Source organism: Parasteatoda tepidariorum, chromosome 8 (assembly GCF_982258835.1).
Source record: "Parasteatoda tepidariorum strain Cologne lab strain chromosome 8, Ptep-v5.0, whole genome shotgun sequence".
Lineage (NCBI taxonomy): Eukaryota > Metazoa > Arthropoda > Arachnida > Araneae > Theridiidae > Parasteatoda > Parasteatoda tepidariorum.
Genome location: NC_141762.1, coordinates 88880794 through 88888499, shown reverse-complemented (window position 1 = coordinate 88888499; position 7706 = coordinate 88880794).

The window sequence follows — 7706 nt, the reverse complement described above, 5'->3', positions numbered from 1 at the left end:
CCCTTATAAGCAGATCGACTGTTTTTTTGCACTCTACACATAGACAACAGCACCACATCTCAGCTCCCATATCCTATTCGAGCATGCCCGCCCTTCTGTGAGTTTCAAGGTTAAGTTGCCACTATTTAATTTACAACCCTCGTATATATCTTTTAACTTTGACACGAAATAACTCAAAAACTAATGATCATTTTCTTAAACCTCTCTAACCTTCCTTCCTCTAATTTTTTTTTTTTTTTTTTACTTTTTTCATCTATTTCAAAGTCCTAGTCCCGCAGTGAACTGATCGTTAAGACACGGTTCCCAGCAGATCACCGAAGTCAAGCATCACTGGCTGCGGTCAGTGTGCGGGTGGGTGACCCACTTGGATCAGTCTGCGTAGGGACCGAGGGTGTGCGGTATTGGTTAAACTGTGCTACCGTAAAATGCTCGACATCGCGCGCAGGTCGTTGGGCTACCGAAGCGGGGATGCCATCCCCTCTGCAGAGGATCATCCTCAGGGATGCTTCCCAGACCGTCGCCAATAGCCCATTGTGCAGCTCTAGTGCGACGTAAATGAAACTACAAACAGAAACTATAATCCCTTATGAAAAACTCGAGGTACAAATGAGGTATATTTGAAAGGTATAAAGGAGGTTGTTATTTAAATACGTCGTTAAGGTTGAAAAGGGTGCAAATGAATACCTCAAAATCAACCTCAAATATGCCTTAAATATACCTCCAGAGGTATATATGTTTCAACCTGAGGTGTTTAATTTTATATCTGTGGAGAGGTAGAAATTTACTACTTTAAAGTGTTTTATTTTCAACCTTAGGTTATTACTTATCAGCCTGAAGTATATTTTTTTACACTTGTGGAAGTATTTTTTCAACAACCTAAGGTGTGTCATTTTACACTTCAGGTTATTATAAATCAACCTCAGGTGTATTTTGTTCTACCTCAGGTAATTATTTTTCAACCTCAGGTGTATAATTTTATGCTTGTAGAGGTATATATTTATCAACCAGAGGTGTGTCGTTTCACACTTCTGGTTGTTGTAAATCAACCTCAGGTGTATTTTGTTCTACCTCAGGAAATTAATTTTCAACCTCAGGTATATAATTTTATGCTTGTAGAGGTATATATTTATCAACCTGTGGTGCGTCGTTTTACACTTTTGGTTGTTATAAACCAACCTCAGGTGCATTTTGTTCTACTTCAGGTGATTATTTTTCAACCTCATGTATATAATTTTATGCTTGTAGAGGTATATATTTATCAACCAATGGTGTGTCGTTTTACACTTCTGGTTGTCATAAATCAACCTTGGGTGTATTTTGTTCTACCTCAGGTAATTATTTTTCAACCTCAGGTATATAATTTTATGCTTGTAGAGGTATATATTTATCAACCTGTGGGGCGTCGTTTTACTCTTATGGTTGTTATAAATCAACCTGAAGTGTATTTTCAACAGTTGGAAAGGTTATTTTTTTATTAACGTCATGTGTTCCATGTTCTACCTTTAGTTATTATTTCGTAACCTAATGTATATATTTTTGTATTTTTAGAAGTATTAATTTATCAACCAAAGATGCGACATTTTACACTTCAGGCTCATGTAGCGATGTAGCTGAACCTAAAGCTGTTTTTTCAGTACTTACGAATGTGAGGTCTTCACCTAGTTGATTAATTTTTAACCTCACTATATAAAAAATATAATATATATATAAAGATATTATCTATATTATATGAAGAATAATGTATGTCATTACATTTTTTCACTAGTAGAGATCTTCATTTATCAATCTGAAGTTTTTAATATTAAACCTTCGGCAGTAATTGCTTATTTTGTTAAGTTATAAAAGAAGGTTTTAAATGCATAATTCTTCTGTAATTTTAATAGATTGAATTAAATCATCTTAAAATAACACTTATCCAAATTCTACAATTAGTAAAAACTATTTATGGGAACTCATACTTTTAGAAAATAGTTGTCTAATGTGCTTGAATTTCTTAAGCTATAAAACTACAAAGTTAAGTAATTAGTCAGCTGAAATTCAAATACTTTTATTTAAAACTAAAATTTAATTTTTTTACAAATCAACAAAATTATTTTAATTACTGTTTCCGTCTACCTGTTGAAACTTGTAATTATTGGAACCTAAAGGAAAAAAAAAATGAATTAGTAAGTAAGTCATATTTACAGTAATAGTGGCAGGTTTTAAACTATTAAAATATTAGAAATTATTTTTTTTATGATTTAAATTAACTGGATGAAGTTAATTTTCTTTTTCAGATAATTAGTAGTACTCTTCTGCCATTTCTATTCAATCCTCATAGCTAAAAAGCATGATAGGTACCACAGCCACAAAATAAAGTACACTGAAGTCAGTACTACCATTAACAACATTTACAGAAATTCAAAGATATAATTCCAATCTTAATATGGAATTTTAACACTTTGTATTTTTCTATGCATTTGGTATCATTATGGTACTTGTAAGTTTAATAATTATATTTTCTTTCTTTCTTTTCTTACAAATCTTTAAACTCAATAAACCTAGTCTATATATTTTTCAACTTTTTGTCAGACTTTATGAAAGTAATAGCTTTTTTATAAATTTTAGACGCTGATTCTGAAAAGGACTTCCGTTATTGTCAATCACATAAGAGTTTCTTAAAAAATAGTTATTTTAATATTTTTTAATAAATGTAATCAAGAATCAACAATCGTCTAATAAATTAAATTTTAAAGTTATGTACCAATTTTTATTCTTTTTTTTCACTCAATCGAATAGGACAAATTACAAGTTGATAAGGAGCATTTATTTTAAAGTTGTGAGTAATTTTATGTGAGGAAAGTTTCTAAGAGAGAATGATTTGAAACAATACTTTTAAAATAAATTGAGTACAATATCTCCTATATAATTTATAATACCAAGCAGAATAAAACTAGTAGTTACAAACAAAAAACTACTAGTTGTTACAAACATTTGTTTAAATATAAAAGCACATCCCACAAGATGAAATTCAAAAAAATTGCATGTTACTTTTAACAATAAATGTCTTTATTTACAATTGATTTTATTCAATTCAGCATTAAAATTGCATAAGAAACTATACTGGATTATTTCTAAAACATTTAAGATTTCCGAAAGTCACTAATTTTTGAAGTAGTGAACTATAAACAGCTGCATAAAAATACTCATAAATATACCTCAAATCAACCTTAATACCTCAAAAATACCCCGAATCAACCTTAAATATACCTTAAATTTTCGTAAGGGATCAAAGTCCTGACCTTCAATCGGTTGACAAACTACAACTATTTTTTATGAATACATTTTCAATAAATCGAAATATGGCTGAGTCGGACATAAACGAGTGCTATTGGGCCCTAGATATATGATAAAATTAGCCTAGTTTTATTGAGACTTGAAAATCGAGGATAGAAAATTTTTGCTGGATCCGAGTAATAATCGGGAGATCCAAACTACAACTATTTTTTATGAATACATTTTAAGGTTTCAATAAATCTAAATATGGCTGAGTCGGACATAAATGAGTGCTATTGGGCCCTAGATATCTGGTAAAATTAGCCTAGTTTTATTAAGACTTGAAAATCGGGGATAGAAATTTTTTGCTGGACCCCAGTAGTAATCAGGAGATAAAAATCTGGCTACGTAGAGAGTAAATGCCAGGTACCCGATATATCTCTAGTATATATGGAACGGCATTAAAGCGGGCAATTTGAGAATTTCTTAAATTATTTTTTTGAAAAGTGGGACTTAATTCAAACTGATATTCTCTGAAAATAACCCTATTCGCCTAGAAATGTTTAACGAATTTTTTTTAGTTTTATTTAGACCAAAACACGCAAATACCAGTTTATATGTTAGCGTGAATGGTCGAAATCTGGAAAATGCATGGTAATTTGCAAAGATTTTGAAGAGGGAGAATCTTTTGAAACTAATTTCATATTAAAATATTGGCATCATATTCTCTGGAAATCCTCATATATGACTAGAAATAAATAAAGAATATTTTTGAAGTAGTTTTATTTACTCCAAAGCACACAAAACGTTTACATCGAACAGGCACTGGTATTTTTTGTAAAAGCGAGATTTCCTTCAAACCTAAATTAAATTAAATAAAATATGGGTGTCATATTACTTAAAAACCCCATATATGACTAGAAATACTTAAGGTATATTTTTTAAATAATTTTATTTAGTCCAAATCCCACAAAATCCAGTGCATATACAGGGTGTCCCAAAAGGTCGTTTACAAACTTAACATGCTGGTCTGTCATATCATGATGAACAAGATTTACATAGGAACTTGTGTCCGAAAATTAAAACTGAGACCGCTAGAGGGCGATAAGTGCAGGTTTGGATGAGGAGAAAAAAATGATATCGAGAGCTGTGTTAATATGATTTTTATTATAAAGCATCATTACATCACAGCAAATGCTCAAAATTCCTTCCATTCGCCACAATGCACGTTTCACAGCTTCGGCGCATGGATTCACGAACCCGTACAAATTGGCCAGGAGTGTCACGGACACGTGCTGTCGCTTCCGCGATCCTGGCGATAAGATCCATGTCCGATATTACAGGTGTCTCGTACACTATGGACTTCATGTGACCCCACAGGTAGAAATCCAGGGGAGTCAGGTCGGGTGATCGCGGCGGCCATGGGACTGGTCCGCCTCTACCGATCCAGCGATTAGGATAAATACTATCGAGGTATTCTCGAACAGCGTAGCTAAAGTGGGCTGGCGCTCCATCATGCTGAAACCAGATGTTTCGGCGTGTAACGGCTGGAACGTCACCCATCAGATCCGGCGAAACTCTTTTTAAAAAAATGCGATAGGTATTTCCGTCGAGGCGTTGAGGTAGAAGGTAAGGACCAATCAACATGTCACCGATAATACCAGCCCAAACGTTTACGTTGAAACGTTGTTGATGTGCATGGACACGTGTACATCTTGGGTTTTTATGCGCCCGTTTGTGCATGTTGTGCAGGTTCACGACACCATCCCGTGTAACGCAGGATTCATCAGAAAACAAAATCCATGATGGAAAATCTGGCGGTGCGACCCGCTGTTGCAAATACCAGCGTGAGAATGCAATGCGTTTGGGATAATCGTCAGCGCGCAATGCCTGTACTTTATGGAAGTGGTAAGGGTGTTGCATGTCATCGTGCAGTATACGCATTATGGTGGAACGAGCTACACCCAAGACACGTTCGCCTTCTCGGAGACTTCTCTGCGGGTTGATGGCATACTCCTGTAGCACGGTTTCCTCTACGACAGGTGTGCGTGTAGCACGTTCTCGACCGATGTGGCTACGTGCTACGAAAGCACCTGATTCACATAATTTGAGGTGCAATCGTCCAAACAAAACATGACTTGGCTGACGTCTGTTTGGGAAGCGCTCAAGGTACGTCCGTGCCGCGGCTCGTCCATTTCCATCAGCGGCGCCGTATACGGAATGCATGTCGGCCATTTCTGCGTTACTAAACTCATTCATCCTTCTCCTTCAACGTCCACGCCTGAAATGATTGTTTTTCCCACTCTCCCGCTTTCGTGCAATTATCGCCCTCTAGCGGTCTCAGTTTTAATTTTAGGACACAAGTTCCTATGTAAATCTTGTTCATCATGATATGACAGACCAGCATGTTAAGTTTGTAAACGACCTTTTGGGACACCCTGTATAGACCTAACATTAGAAAGGACATTTGCAAATATCTTTAAAAGCAGGATTCCTTAAAAAAAATTGACAAATTAAAATACTAGATATGACAAGTAAATACTAATCTATGACCCCAAAATACGAGTAACCCAGCATATATATAGAACTAACATGAAAATGTCGAAACATTAATTCCTTATAGCTAGTTTTATGATAAATATGTCCGTGGCCGTAATATTCTCTGAAAAACTCGTAAGCGACTAGAAATATATAAAAAATTTATTAAAAATAATTTTATTTTGTCCAATTTACATTGCACATATCAAATAAAATTAGAATAGGCAAAACCAGAAATTTTTATTTATTTTTTCTTGGTAAGCATTATTTCTTAAGAACTGGTTTTATATTAAAATAAGGGCGACATATTCTCCGAAAATACCCATAAATGACTAAAAATAATTAATGGCATTTAAAAAAAAAATATTTCGGGCAAAACACGCAATGAAATGCGCATAAAAAAAGCTGGAATTTACAATTTGTAAATTTTTAAAAAACATTTCAAAAGTGGAATTCCTGTAAAACTGGCTTCTTATTAAAATGCGGGTGTTATATTCTATGAAAATTCTAATATATAATGCAAAATATTTTTAAAATAGATTTATTTTGTATAAAACACACAGAGTCCAGTGCATCTACAGAACTAACAGTAAAACATATCTCATATTAAAATATAGATGTTACATTCTCTGAAATTATTAATATATTTTTAGAAGAATTTAAAGGATATTTTAAAAATAGTTTTATTTAGTCTATAAGTGCTCAAATTCCAATGTATATGCATACATCAAATTACATTAGAGCGGGCATAGTAAATTTTTTGAAAAGCGCAATTCCTTTAAAACTAATTTCATTTTAAACTTATGGGCATTATATTCTATTTAAAATATCAATGTATGGCAAAAAATATCTAAGGAATATTTTTTAAATAATTCTGTTTAGTCTAAAACACGCAATGTAGAACTAAAAATTTTTATTTTAAAAATTTGGAGAAAGGTGGAATATTCCTTAAAAATATGTCTCACATTAAAATATGGCCTTGACATTCTTTAAAAATCCCCCTATAAGACTAGAAAAAATTAAAGAATATTTTTAAAATGGCTTTATCTACTCTAAAACACAAAAAATTCAGTATATATGTAGATTGTTGTTGTTGTAGAACTAACATTAAAACTGGCAATTTGCCATTTCTTTAAATATTTTTTTGCAAAAGTCCTTTCAAACGTTTGATTCCATTCAAACGGGCATGTTTTTAAAATATTGGTGTCATATTCTCCAAAAATACCCATATATGACTAAAAATATAATATATGGGTCATATATAGGTATTAATATTTTAAATATTTCTAAATAGTTTATTTAGTCTAAAACATGCAGATTCCAGTGTATTCATGAAATAAAATTAATATAAACACTAAAAATGTTTTTTTTTTAAGCGGGATTTCTTTATCATTAGTTTAGTATTAAAATATGATTGTCATATTCTCTGAGAATACTCATAAATTTCTAGAAATATTTAAGAACATTTATTAATGAAATTATTGCTATTATTGCATAAATAGAGCTATCGTTAGAAAGGGGAATATTCAAATTTTTTGGAAAACGCTGCTCCGTTAAAATTGATTTGATAGTAAAATGATTCCATGAAATTCTTATTCTATGTCTTATTCTATGAAAATATCTACATATGACAGGATGCAAAAAAAGTGTGAACCATTCTCACTGCTGATATGAATGTTCTTTTTGGATCATTCACTTCCCGAATGCAATTACAGTTCACAAACATTGTACTAGTTCAAATGTACCCAATGCATTTTATTGAGACATAAGTTATTTTTGTCGATATAAGATGTTTTAAAATTCAATTTACGATCTTGATAAATCGAAGAATAAAGAGAAGTAGTTATTTTTGCAAATATGAGATGTTTTGAAATTCAAGTTAATTCAAGTTAAGTTGAGGGAACAAAGAGGTT